Genomic DNA, 15,491 nt, shown 5'->3' with positions numbered 1-15,491 from the left:
CAGGGAAATCATTTATGATGGAATTTTGTTCTGCCCTTGTCCATGGACAATGCATCACTACTTCCCTCGTGGGTACTATACCGTTTGCATCCGCATTTCCATTTGGAACAGTTATTGTCCGAATGGGATGCAGACCGGCAGCGTTGCCACCTCTGACCTGGTTACCTGGCTGGGGGTTTAATCTGCTGCTGCTACGTATGGTATTAACAACTTCCTCAATGGGTGCAGAGTGTATTAACACTTCCCTTGCTGTTACCGATGGAGATGGCGGCACCACCCATGATTGTGGTGATGCAGCATCTATCATTTGCACAGCATGGGAAATGGCAGACATTACAATAGGCTCATCTTCTACATCATAAACATTTTCTTTATGGTTACTTAAGAGGGGGTACAAATTACTTGTTACATTTTTATTGGTATTTTTGGTAACTGTACTTGCACCTCCATCCACATAAGGTGGGGGAGGTGAGCGTGAACTGCTGGCAATACTCTCCACGACGCTACTTTGCCGCACGTGCGCGCCAATTTGCGGCTCGCCCGTATTGCAACTCAGCGTCGTGGATGTATTTTCTGGCAATGCATTCGCAACGCTAGTTTGCGTCGTTTGCACATTTTTAAGCCAAGCATCCCCTTCATGCTGCATTATTTTTAAACATTCAAAATACTTAATCTTTTTCTCTCGGGATCGCACCATACTGATGTGATCCTGGACATTATCTAACACATTTTTGTCAAAACTACCAATTCTGGGAAACGGTCTAACACTCTTTCTCGTCATATTAAACCATATATCACAATACCTTATTGCATAAGTACCGTACTTGGTATGCATGATACGATGGGCCGACCCGATCGGCGCTTCCATTAGCAGCACATCATTGCCTAACATTTCTACTGTTTGCGTGGCTCCCATTCTGAGACAACTCCTACGCTTTTCAATAAAAATTTAAGCTGGTGAAAGACAATCAAGATACTTTCACTTACCTGTGAACGATTTAAGTCGGCGGCGTCCACACACCTGGATAAGATTTGATAAGGCAACTTCCACACCTAGATAAGTTTTTAAACAGGCAACTTCCAGACCCGGATAAGCTTTAGTAAGGTAACTTCCAGACCTATGAGAGTTTATATGTCGGCCACTCTCACGCACCTCTATACAACAAAGACAACATGTACACCTGCTACTGTGTTTAGAACAGTAAAGCTGCTTACCGAACGACTAGGCAAACCCTTGCACCTAGCCCTTAAGGATCATACAGTACCCTTAACTTTAGGGAATAAATTACCCCTACCAACAATACACTCACTGTTACACACTTTTTCTCTGCGCAGAAAATAAACGTTAACCCAGATATTGGTAGATAGAAAAAAAATTTAAACCTCAATGGCTTTGTTCAAACACGTGGCAGCAGAACCGGAAGTGCGTATACGCTATTGTGCGATCGGCCGCATACACAATTATGCGACTACCACAGAAGCGTATAATTACTTTTTTTAACTGCGTACGCAAAAATGCATTTTAGCTGCATACGCAATACTGCAGCACCCCTCTAAACACAAGGTTCTATCAACAGAGTAAAAACATACTTTTTTTCCTCTCTTGTCCCTGGATTCTAATCAGCGCTTCCTCTACACAATAACCGGCAGTACGCTCTCAGCAACACTGTGGTAATGAAAGACTAATGCGTCTCTCAAAAGGCGCCTCCACCCTTTTGCTGAGAGAGGACTGACCGAGTGTTATCGTGTATCAGATAGTGTGATAAACCTATGAGCCCCCAACTGTTGAATCGTCCGTATTAACCTTTAGTATATTCCTTCCTATAAACCTCTAAGATTCACCTGCCTATAACCTCTAAGACAAAAACCTGCCTATAACCTCTAAACAGAACGCTAATTGCGTATGCAGTATAACCGCAAATAAAGACAGAAGTTGAATCTGTGGTTCCAACGCACAAGTATTATTCAGGTAAAAGTACAGTCAGTTACACGCAATCTATACATACACAAGTTAGGCGTAAAAGGAAATAATACAGACCCAAGTACAGTATACTTACGCTGTGCCTCCGGACCCAGAGATAGACCTCAGACTAGAGATCCTCAGTACACCCAAAATTCAGCATGCACTGGCAAACCAGTATTTGGACACATGTATTTATTCCCCCCCAGACTGAAACAGGACAAAGGGAAAACTTCCTGCTGATCTCATTGGTTCCCAGAGGAGAAGCATATGTTACGGCACATTTAACAGGTTGTTTCAAATAGACTTTCCCTGCCTCCGACAACAGGGGTCTTTCTAGTAACGCCTCCTGTAACATTCCATCAGCTAAACATTTTGTTGCTTGTAAGTTCTGAGATCCGTAACTTGAGTTTGCATGATGCGATCTCTCCTCCGATAACACCGGGATGCTGTAAAAAGCATACGCATCAGAACGAAACCAAACACACCTTGCTTATCATGTATAATACCTTAGTTATCAAAAACCTCTATTTCTTAGCATTTAAACTAACTTAACCAACTTGAATCATACAATTTGATGCTAATGGAACCTTGTGTTCGAATATGTAGTGTGTGGGTATTCGGGGTTTGGTATAAGGACGCTAGTTATTAATGGGTGAGATTTAAGTGCATAATCTCTCATAAACGAAATGAACATCCAGCAGTGTGGATGGCTGAGGGTTGTAGTTCTACATGCCCTCTGTCAGAAGGCCCCCACCTGTTGTGTGTTCAAAGGAAAACAAAACCTCTTTTGTTCTCACAGACTCTTGTGTGAAATGCAAATGTATTACCACCTCAAGCTGTGGAGTTTGGGGCCATCCTGTCTAGGATTCAGACAAATCCAATTGTGTAGATCAATGCCTGGATTATATTACAATTGCCACAACTATACTTTATCTGCATCCAGGGATTCCCAATTTGTATGTAAAAATACCCATTGTCTATTCTTATTTACTTTTACTCAGAAAGCTTGTTTTTCCAGTTGCCCTTGGTAGGTTAACAAAAACATTGCCATCTGTTCTTAGCTCCTGAGTTATAACTTGAATTGACGCTGGCCACAAAATGGTGTCTTGCGATCTCATTTCCAAAATGGAGTCTTGCGGCCATTTGCAAGATGGCGTTGCCACGATTAAATTTTAAACTGAACTTGTCTCAGCCAATATTTCAGCTTCGACAGGTGCCTGACCCTAACCTCCCACACCAAACCTAACCCTGCTATGCTCCCTAAACCTAACCCTCCCCGCATGGCTAACGCTAAGGGTGCCCCGGATTTACCTTGTTTGGGCTGATGTCCTTTGATGTTCGGTGTTCTAGCATCAGGATTAAGATAGGCGTCTGTATTTTGACACCTATCTTAAGTCCCTTGTTGGGATTCCGATGTCGGTATTGAGACCGGTGGTCTCATAGCTACATCCCCTGAGGCACATATGATTGATATGACATGGGATTATACTGGGGTACATGAGTGAGTTAGGTCATTTATACTAAAGTAATTTAGGATTATAATAGAGGCACACATGATTGATATGGTTAATAAGGTAAAAAAAGCAATGAAATTCGATAGACAAAAAACTTTACAATTTCGCTTGTCCCATTAAGGCTTCATTAGACATGATCTCAAATTTCACAAAACATACTGAGTTTCTGCCACTCAAACTTAAAAAAGCAATGAAATTATGATCATTAAGGCTGATGCCTTAATGGATATGTTCCTTGCTCAATATAGATATGGTATGCCATCACACCCTGTGGTTAACTGCAGATTCAGCACTCTCACACAGTGAGATTGCTGTCACTCACAAAATGGTGGAGCTGCTAATTCACAGAAAAGTGTGCTTATTTTAATACACATAATAATGCATCGAGTTACTATGGTAATCACATGCAGCACTGCAGAAGCATCTCCCCGGGCCACAATCACCCACACCTAGGGAAACCAGTTTACATATGATAGAATGTAATGATGCACGATACATGATTACTATACACAGGAATATGATACTATATAAGCAGTGCATGTATAGTACAGACAGGAGGAATTAAATTGATCTTTATTTCCTAATCGATGCTAATAGTAAGATACATGTTATACTTATGTATAGGTCAGTACATATGGACTATATAATCAAAAAGAAATATCCAATTCAGATAGCACTAGATGTAAACACATTCTGTGTCAATCTAATTCTATAGCCCAATGGGAGATCGTAATACTCTGTAAAGAGAGTACATATAAACTCTAAACACAGACCAAACAGGGAAAATTATAAACACAATCACACAAGATCAGACTCAATCTTATTACATCTCAACACCATATTATGAAGTGCAAGAATATACTGTATAAGGTGGTGCAGTCAAGCTGGTGTAACTACTATACCTACTCAAAATTGTACATTGAATAGGAATTAGTTACTTAAGAAAACATTGAGCAAAAGTTTTTCATTAAGGGCCTGATTCAGGTTGGATCTCAAAGCTGCGTTCGCATGCAGCCAGTCGATGTTTACATTTTGCGCATACGTATAAGATGCAGTGCGCGAACTAGCCACTGTGATCAGGAAGCAATCACAGTGAGCACGCAGAGTCTTCACACAGTTATTGATAGGAAGTGACCATTTGAGGGTGGTGATGGGGGGTGGTCAGAGAAATGCAGGTGTGCCTAGGTGTTTAAATGCCATTACAGGGGTGTGCATAATTAAGGAAGTTTAGCAGTTTGTGTTAGGGTCAGGTCAACCAAACTGTGCGGATGGTTCTGATGTTACTCAATGGTACCAAAGTTTTAGCTGAATTGCAGATGCATGTCATGGGAAGTGGGTAGCTTTATACAGTGGTGGGCATCTTGGTATAGAGCTGCAGTTACCATGCGATTGCATTCATTAGCATATTTTTGCAGCAAGCGGTTTGCCTGCGAACGCAGCCTTGCGAACCAACTTGAATCGGCCTGATTTGGCCTTCAGTTTGTAAGGAAAAATAGTGTTCAATATGTATATTCACATATTTTCCAATTTTAAGAGACATCCACCATGATCACTACCTCTAATGGACAAAAGTTAATTTAATATTACATTCATTATTATTTAAAAAGTACAGAAGTCTGGCACTCTTCCCCTTCCAAATGAAAAAAATATAATCTATATATTTTGACCTGGACACTAGTTTCCCCTGTATGGATTATTATGTCATATGGTTTCCTCTTCCCACTAGCCCATAAAAATATTTGCATAACTAGGGGCAAACCTGATGTCCATTGCTGTGCCAAATTTTTTAATATAAAAATCCTCTTTAAGGAGAAAAGAATTGTGCTACAGAATTAAATCAATTTCTTTAATAATACAATTCTGCAATTCTTTATTAATCTCTGTTTTTTTTGGCTCTTAGAGATGTCTTCAATATATTGAGTATACTCTATGATAGTGCAGACTTTTATACTAGATCATTTATACTAACTAATAGATAATTTTTTCCCATTTTATTTTGACTAATATATCAATATATCTTGTATCTTTCAAATGTTTGGGGTTTTTTTGCGACAAAGGGTTGAAGATGATACTCTATATACTGTATATTCAGGTTTGCTGTGATTGATCCTATTCCTGATACTTTAATTAATTTTAGGATGTGTTTATAAAATGGGGATGATAGGTTTATCAGTGATTAAAAATGTAGACTCAACTTTACTTAAGGTGCCTCTACTCTCATATATATCCACAAGGGTTTGTAGCTGGTTTAAAAAAGTCTCAGTTGGATCATTCCTTAGTCTTTTGTATGTATTATTATTTAATTACTTATTTTTCATAGTCTCATTACTTTTTTCATAGGCTGCAGTATTCATAAGTACTAAACCCCCACCCTTATCTGGGGTCTTAATAGCTAGATTGTCATTTGATTTAAGATTGTTTAATACTAATCTTTATTTGTAAATTAAATTGTATTTTAGATATCCTAGGAATTATGTATTAAATGTGATGTGAAGAAGATAGATTATGGCCTAAATGGGGCAGTGATCACCCTCCAAAATTCCATTATCTGTTACTTCTTCCATATAAAGGGAGACATTATTACATTTTGATGCATGGGCAATCTTTATACCTTTTTCTACCAATGTTTTTTCATGGTGTTTCAGAATGTGAGAGCTGAGGGTAAAGATTTTCACCTAATGGAGGTTCCTGAATCATAATCTGACCTACATTTATGTTGTTCAGTAATCCTTTTCTTTTTAACTATTTTTTCCTAAAGGATTTAGAGCCTCCTTTATCTACGAGTTTTATCATTCACAACGAGTGATAAAAAAAATGGTGCTCAAGCCAATCAGCTCCCAACTGTAATTTTTCAAACAAATGACACTTAGGAGCTGATTAGCTGGAGCACCATTATCATACACAATGAGTTTAATCACTTGTTGCATGTGATAAAACTCGTTGATAAATGAGGCCCTTAGTCTTTTTCCCTTCTTTTTCCTCTGTATTTTGCTTAGCGACACTTGGTATTTAAACCACCTTTCTGTCCTAAAAAATATTGGAGGAAGATGTTGGATATTCATCATCGAAAAATCGGGATCTGTTATATACAGGAACTGTAAACTGTGTTTTTTCTATCATTTTTTCTTTGAGTATAAATATCTCTTATTTCTCTACTCCAATGGAAGGGTAAATTATCTATCTCTTCTTGATTTCATATATAATGCTGTTGGTAGGTTAAGTAGGTTTATATACAATTAAACAACATTTTTGGGTTCTTTTACCAAAACTTCTTCCTTTGGCCACTTTAATTCCAACCTCATGTACGGCCCTTCTCAAATCTTTATGATTTACCAAATTGATTTAGCTCAACAGAATTTAATTTTTATCTCTATGGAACTTTTTAAAATTCTTTGAATTTAAGAAATTTTAATAGAACAAAGGAAGCTACTGCACTGGTTCAAATCGATAACCCCCAAAGATTTATAAAGCAGGAGATCGACTGCCTATTATATTAGAACAGGGGGTGTGCTACCAACTACCAAGTAATTATACAACAGAGAACAAAAAAGCGGTAGTATAATGATGCACAGATCGAATAATTTGTAATTAAAATATAACTTTTATTAAGTATTCATTAAGAAATAATTCCCCACTGGGAATAGATTGGCAAAGTATTAAAAAATGATAGAATATTGAAAAAAATTTGCAGTTTTTTTTTAAAACAATGTGTCTGGGGTCTTATCACACCATTCAAAGGATACATCTTATTATCTACAATGGCACTTCTGGACTAATTTTTATGCATATATATGTCATCTACACATGTGACAGCTAGGTGCTCTATTTGACACAATTTGTGTCAAATCATATACTTTATTCATTTGAATCATATATCACACTTAACAAATAGACAAAATAGAGACACATATCTTAATGATCATCAGATCAAGAGAATCGACAATAGTGACCAATGTTATCTAAGAAACTATAAGTATTTTCCTTTGAATGGTGTGATAAGACCCAAGGCACATTATTTTAAACAATTTTTTTCACATTTTATTCTATATTCTATCATTTTTTAATACTTCGACAATCTATTCCCGGAGGGGAGTTATTTATTAATGAATACTTAATAAAAGTTATATTTTAATTACAAATTAATCGATCTGTGCACCATTACACTACTGCTTTTCTGTTTTCTGTTGTATTTTAAGGATTTTTTCAGTTCTCATGAGTTTCGATTCAATAGACTTTTCCATTTACATTCAGCTAATTCTGAAAAAAGGCTAATAAGCAGTCTATGATTTTCACTCTCTTCTACTTTTGTCAAATCCTTTCTCCTCTCCTCTATAATGAGGTTTATTAGGGAAAATAAACAATTCCTTATAATTGAGTCACAATAATTTTTTTACTTTTCTGAAGCTGTAGAAAAGGAAGCCCTTTTCTTAAATTTTAATAATTGGTAGGTGATATACTTTTCAAGGATTGCCACCTCCCACCACATAGGACTCTCTTTAACGAGATATTTCTCTATTTTTTTCATAACATTTTCCAAGTCCTCATCTACTAGACCGATATCCTCATATAAAGAATCAAATAGGGACTCTAGTCTGTTTTTTTCTATTATCTCTAAAATGAAACATAGTGTTGCTCTCAATGGTGTATTAAACAGAAATTCAGAAAAGGGTAGTATCTCATAGTGTGTAACCAAAGATGCTTTTATACACCAATTATAGTGGCTACTCCTATACCCCATATACAAGCATAGAAATAAAGAAAAAAAACTGGGTACAATGGTGCTTTGTAAAATAGTATAAAGCTAGGAATACTTTTCTTTCAATCTGTCGTGTCTTGAGTACCCCTCCACAGTCAGTTAGACCTCAAATAATAAACAGAGAATACAAAATTAACAATTAACATAGGTTGGCTAAATCCATAGTGTTCTTTTGAATTAGGTACAGTGCATTCGTAAAGTATTCACAGCGCTTCCCCTTTTCCACCTTTTTTACGTTACAGCCTTATTCCAAAATGGAATAAATCCATTTTTGTCCTCAAAAGTCTACACACAATATCCCAAAATGAGAACGTGTAAAAAGTTTTTTTTTTAGATTTTTGCAAATTTAATTAAAAAAAAACTAAGAAATCACATGTACATAAGTGTTCACAGCCTTTGCCATGAAGCTCAAAATTGAGCTCAGGTGCATCCTGTTTCCACTCATCATCCTTGAGATGTTCCTACAGCTTAATTGAAGTCTACCTGTGGTAAATTCAGTTGTTTGGACTTGATTTTGAAAGGCATACACCTGTCTATATAAGGTCCCACACTTGACAGTGCATGTCAGAACACAAACCAAGCACGAAGTCCAAGGAATTGTCTGTAGACCTCCAAGACAGGATTGTCTCGAGACACAAATCTGGGGAAGGGTACAGAAAAATATCTGCTGCTTTGAAGGTCTCAATGAGCACAGTGGCCTCCATCATCTGTAAATGGAAGAAGTTCGGAACCACCAGGACTCTTCCTAGAGTTGGCCGGCCGTCTAAACTGAGCGATCGTGGGAGAAGGGCCCTAGTCAGGAAGGTGTCCAAGAACCCGATGGTCACTCTGTCAGAGCTACAGCATTCCTCTGTGGAGAGAGGAAAACCTTTCAGAAGGACAACCATCTCTGCAGCAATCCACCAATCAGGCCTGTATGGTAGAGTGGCCAGAGGGAAGCCACTCCTTAGTAAAAAGCACATGGCAGCCTGCCTGGAGTTTGCCAAAATGCACCTGAAGGACTCTCAGGCCATGAGGAACAAAATTCTCTGATCTGATGAGACAAAGATTGAACTGTTTGGCGTCAATGTGGCAGGCATTATGTTTGGAGGAAACCAGGCACAGCTCATCACCAGGCCAAAACCATCTCTACAGTGAAGCATGGTGGTGGCAGCATCATGCTGTGGGGATGTTTTTCAGCAGCACGAACTGGGAGACTAGTCAGTGTAGAGGGAAAGATGAATGCAGCAATGTACAGAAACATCCTGGATGAAAACCTGCCCAAGAGCGCTCTTGACCTCAGACTGGGGCGACGGTTCATCTTTCAGCAGGACAACAACCCTAAGCACACAGCCAAGATATAAAAGGAGTGGCTTCAGGACAACTCTGTGAATGTCCTTGAGTGGCCCTGCCAGAGCCCAGACTTGAATCCGATTGAACATCTCTGGAGAGATCTGAAAATGGCTGTGCACCGGTGCTTCCCATCCAACCTGATGGATCTTGAGAGGTGCTGCAAAGAGGTATTGGCGAAACTGCCCAAAGATAGTGTGCCAAGCTTGTGGCATCATATTCAAAAAGACTTGAGGCTGTAATTGCTGCCAAAGGTGCATCAATAAAGTATTGAGCAAAGGCTGTGAATACTTATGTACATGTGATTTCTCAGTTTTTTTTTTTATTAAATTTGCAAAAAAAAACAAAAAAACTTTTTATGTGTTGTCATTATGGGATATTGTGTATATACAGTAATTTTGAGGCCAAAAATGAATTTATTCAATTTTGGAATAAGGCTGTAATAACAAAATGTGAAAAAAGTGGAGCACTGTGAATACTTTCCAGATGCACTGTATAGTGAATTGACAGGCCACCACTGTTAGAGAAACTATGTGATGGGATCACCCCCTAATCATAGTACTAACAGATTCCAACTGGATTATAGGCATGTAAAATAAAACACTTGTGATGCGATGCATTCTGCCAGTCATTGCATGCATGCTGGCGTTGGTAACACTGGTATGCATTACTATCCCCGCAAAGGACTGCTCTGTCGGTAAGAGCGGCCCTTCGCGGTGGAGGGGCTTCTGGGTCTAGGAAGATGGCGGTACCCACTGCTGCCAAGTCCCAGAGTGCTTCGCACTCCGGGGATTGGTGCATATGAAAAATGCGCTCAAACCAGCATTTTTGGGGTTTAACCGCATTTTTTCACGGCTTGCTGCATCCTGCCCTTATTGTGAATCTTCTTTCCCAAGCCTGGGAATGTTACTCAGCCAGCAGTGTTAATAAATCTGAAAGTAAAAAAGGTTCATAGTATAAAACATTTTATTACAATATACATCAAACGTATAACCAATAAAACATAAAAAAATCTCAAACAGGTGATTTGGACTCCTACTGGAAATAAGAAGGTTTTTTTGCAGTAAAATGTGTTTGGGATCTTAGTCACTGCAAGCAGTCCTTCTTTCTTTCCAGATAAGTTCTTTTTCTAGCTGCAGGAGGTCCCACCACCAATGCATTTTGAACACCAAGAGAGATCTTTTTCAAGGTATAGGGGAATCCTGCATAACTCTCTTTAAATACCCTTCTCATTTAAACAATAATTATATTAACCAATGAAAAACATAAAATGCCCTGTCTCCAGCATAAATAAATGTTCCACACTCCACAATAATAATAGTCCTAAACTGTATCCATGGTGCCTTGCTTTTGGTTTCCTCATGGTATGCCATATACCCAAACCTCTGGCACATTTTTCAGTACTGGAAGTGGCAGTGATTCAGTCAGTGCATAGTGTTCTGTATTTGTAGATCTCTGGAGATTCTTACCTTCCCTTGGGCATTGACCAAGCCACCATACAGTGAAATGTGCATTGGACCAGTGGCTCATGTCTGTGCATGGACCGCACTACAGTTACAGCACAGTACACTCATGTTTTTGGGGCCCCTTATACCCTCTCCTAGTCCTTATCCAAGCCCATCACACATGCACCCCTATTCCCAGCCTGTGTCTCACACACCCCTATTCCCCAGCCCGTGTCTCACACACCCCTCTTCCCCAGCCCCTCTGTCACACAGCCCTCCATCACACACCCCTGTGTCACACACCCCTCTTCCCATGTCCTTCACACACAGCCCCTGTGTCTGTCACATCTCCCCCTCTTCCCCACCCTGTAACATTTCCCCCTCTTCCCCAGTCCCTGTCACATGCCCCCCTCTTCCCCAGCCCCTGTCACATCTCCCCCAGCCCCTGAGTCTACCACCCTCTTCATCTGTAGCTCCCCACCACCCAACCCGTGACTCTCTAGCCCGTCCTCAGCCAACACTTACCTGCTGCGTTTGCCTGTATTTTTCAGTTTTCTCTGGGGGCTCTTACACCCGGCGGCTCCTCGGTCTTATGACATCATGATGTCATGCATGTTGTGTCGGTCCAGCCTCTCTGTGTTTGCCAGGACTAGTTGGGAGCATCTAGCCGCAATCATCATGCCAGGTGCCCTGCTTACACAGCTGGTACCTGTCTGCAGAGGCAAGGGGGACACATGAACTGGGCTCCCAAAACTCCTGAGGCCCCTCAGAGTCTTGGGACCCGGTACAAGTGTCCCCTTTGTCCCCCCCTGTCACTGGGCCTGCCAGTTACAGCAGGCGCCAGCCAACTGCCTTTACCTGATCATCATATTTTAAGTGATCACTCACCCCCATCCCCCAAATGCAGACCACAGTCCCCACACACGACTACATAACAATAACCACCATAAAATGTGTCCAGCTCTGTATTGAAAACACCTTTTGACAATTCAAAAAAGTGTCTTTAATGTAGACAAGGTAGATACAGTGTGGGCAAACTGAGCAGACAACATCCCATCTAAAAAAAATTACAGCAGAGTAGAACACTGATTAAAACAACAGGAAAAACAAGCAAAAAAATTATATACAATACATACACGTACTATTATATAGGACAGCCTATGTGGTGCACAGTAGTGAGAACAGATAAGCACAGATTTTACTGATAATATCCCCCAATGCCACAGTCATTTTACATTTATTTTTATTGTAGCAGTTCACCTTTTTTGGACCTACTAGTAAGTGGTTTGGTACAGGTGGGGAGTTTATATTTTTATATATCTCACTATATATCCTATTATATGGTGTACATGTGAATATAAAGAATTTTTAAATTATATTGTTTTTTATAGATATACAGTATATTCGAAAACTCGAAAAAAACTAGCACCAGGTTTTGGGTTATAATAGACCCTTTGTGTATCTAAATATTTTAGACAGATATCATAATTTCACTTTGGGCACAGGATGCCGGCGCTCGGGATCCCATTGGCCAGAATCCCGATGCCCTCCACCTCTCCCTACCCTAACCCTCCCTCCCTGGTACCTAACCCTAACCTCCCTCCCTAGTGCCTAAACCTAAGCTCCTCCTCCCCACACCCTAAACCTAATCCTCCCTCTCCCCCTAGTGCCTAACTCTAAACCTAACCCAACCCTGCTACTGCTAGGATTCTGACCGGCATCGGGATTCTTGCGCCGGTAATGTAAGCATCAGCATCTTGACTGCAGGGATGCCGAATGTATCCCCATGATTTCTATTGCACGTTTTCTCCGACTACATGTGCTAAAATACTGTTGGTCATTTTTTTTTTTAAATTGAACAGAAGCATTACTTTTTTAGAATCTAGTTAAGAAGCATCTCTTGAGGGCAGGAAGTTAATATTGGCAGATCCTATAGTTGATAAAGGCATTAGCAGTGTGTTAATGGAGGTTAGGCCACATATTAGATAACTTACTTAACCAGTTTTTAGGTTTATTAACCAGGCAGGGGCATAACTATGGGAGCCAATGGAGGCACCTGCTGCTGGGCGCCAGCACTGAAGGGGCACCTCCTCCATTGTCCACAACATATTCACCCCACTTAGGGCTGTTACTATGTACCCGGAGTGTACCGTTATGGCCGCCCAATACATAGCACCCCTTCCCGGCACCAGAGAAGCCACCATACACTAGTGGAGAGCTCCATGTCAGACCATCAGCTGCTTACTTCGTCTATCTATAGCCTGTCTGCATGCGAATTGCTACATTGTAATGTCAGCGGCTGTGATGTGGGGGGCACCAAATTATAACTTGCCTCCAGACGTCTAGGATGAACTTACGCCACTGTAACCAAGCAGAACAGGTTTACAGGATAACACATGGTTAATGCAGTAGGTATGTATAACAGGTACTCTATACATCACTTATATAATGTATGTACCAGATCCTTCCAGGGGAGCGCAGGTAGTGTGTGACAGGTAGGAGCACACACCTGCGTTTGTACATACAGTGGTGGCAGTGGAGCATACACATTGGTGCTATACATGCATTGGTACAGTGCTGGTATTGCAGTGGAACTAACAGAGGGTACTGGCCTCTATAAAGACATCTCTGTATGTGTGTGTAACATGGGGGTGAATCCCAGGGGCATGTCTTTCTAGCATGGAGGATGGAGCTGAAAACGTGCGCTATGGCCTCGCATGTGCAGTATCACAAGGTCGGAGGTCATACCTCTGGCAATCTGGGGTCCTAGTGCCGGACAGAGACAGCGCAGGGTGCATATTCCACACACTTTCGCTCAAGGCTGTCTCTGGTTACACAAAATCAGACTTACCACATATGTAACCAAAAACACAAGAAGGTATAAACAAGTATAATACATCAGTATTTCAAATACATTCCAGCCAACATTTTAATAGAATGACAGTCAGTACATGTGACGTCAAAGCTTTTGTTAACATCAGCAAGATTCTCCTCACTAACTATATATCTCACATTGCTCAAAGTACTATCTATCAACTCTCATATACTTTGCTTTGGTAGTAGACAAGGCAATTGTAGGCTGTTTTCTGCTAGCCCAGCTGATATCTGTGTGCATTAAGGTAAACTGGTATTCATTGTAGGAATGCCTATCATCCGCATTTGATCCCCAAACGTCATCACAAAAAGTTTGTAGATCCATACTTACAGTTTTCTCAAACTTTTGTGTAACCAAGTGTTGAGCGTTTAGTATTTTATTGTTTTCCCTGATTACTTAGACTAAAACCTTCTCCCTTATGATGTTACCTTATCCATTTTTAGGTGCCTCCACCAAAGCCTCTGGTTTTAACTGATACTTTGAAGTGGACTTGGGAACACCTCCAGGATGAACAAAAGTTATCGCAATAGCCAGATGTATTAACCTCTCACTTTAAATAAAAATTTACAATACCTCTATCTTTGACCTTATCTCCAACTAGCGAATTACGCAGTAATAAATAACACTTAGAAAAAGCAAAAGAGTTTATTGAACCAGATCTATACTTCTGTATTTTCTTCTTGACAGGGGTAATACAATATAAACAACCATTAACATACCTAACATGAATTTCATAAGCATATTGCATAATAGAAGCAAAGTCATTCAGTTAACCCACTTACTTATATTCTTAGTACACACTGGCAGATATATTGGTCGATCATTGATTGGCCAATATATATTGTGTGCATCAGTCAGTGTGTACCAGCGATATGTCTGTGAACGACATCGTTCACAGACATATGGTGCCAGCTGTGCCGCACAGCTGATGCCCAACATATTTGCAGATATATTGGGGCATCGTGTTGTGTGTACAGGCGGTCAGCCAACCACCCATACACTTGCAGCAGAGGCCACGGAGAGGTATGCACGAATGCTTCCCGGCCAGCGGAACCTGCGGCTAGATGACAGATGATGGTTGTTCAGTGTGTATGAACAACTGTCATCTGCAGATCTATCTGTTACATGTGCAAACAGCATTAGAAACATGTGCATTTATTTGTTGCAAGTGTTATTAATATTCTCACTATGTTAGATATTGTGCTCAGACTCTAGTAAAATAATACTGATTATTCCTAAACTGACACTGATTGTAGACTTACTTTTCTTTGTTAATGAACTACTTTTTCCTTAGTGCTGAAATTACACTTCAGCAACCTCCTGTGATCCCTCCCTTCAGGGTTGGACTGGCCCACAGGGGTACAGGGGAAATCCCCGGTGGGCCCCACTGCCTGGGGGCCCCACCACTTGTTCTAATGTCAGGTTTCAGACTGTACACTTGAATTATGCATTGTTACACTATTATAGGGTCAGTTACATGGTCTCCATTCTCTGTCCAAGCCTCTGTTGGGGCTGACCCCATCCCTGTGGTAACTGGTCACACCCCAAAGCATGGGCCCCTACCACTGCATTCCCCCGGTGGGCCCTTTGTGCTCCAGTCTGACACTGC

The sequence above is a fragment of the Taudactylus pleione genome, unplaced genomic scaffold, assembly GCF_031769625.1.
Source record: "Taudactylus pleione unplaced genomic scaffold, aTauple2 ptg000172l, whole genome shotgun sequence".
Classification (NCBI taxonomy): Eukaryota; Metazoa; Chordata; class Amphibia; order Anura; family Myobatrachidae; genus Taudactylus; species Taudactylus pleione.
Note: the sequence above shows the minus strand (reverse complement) of the source record.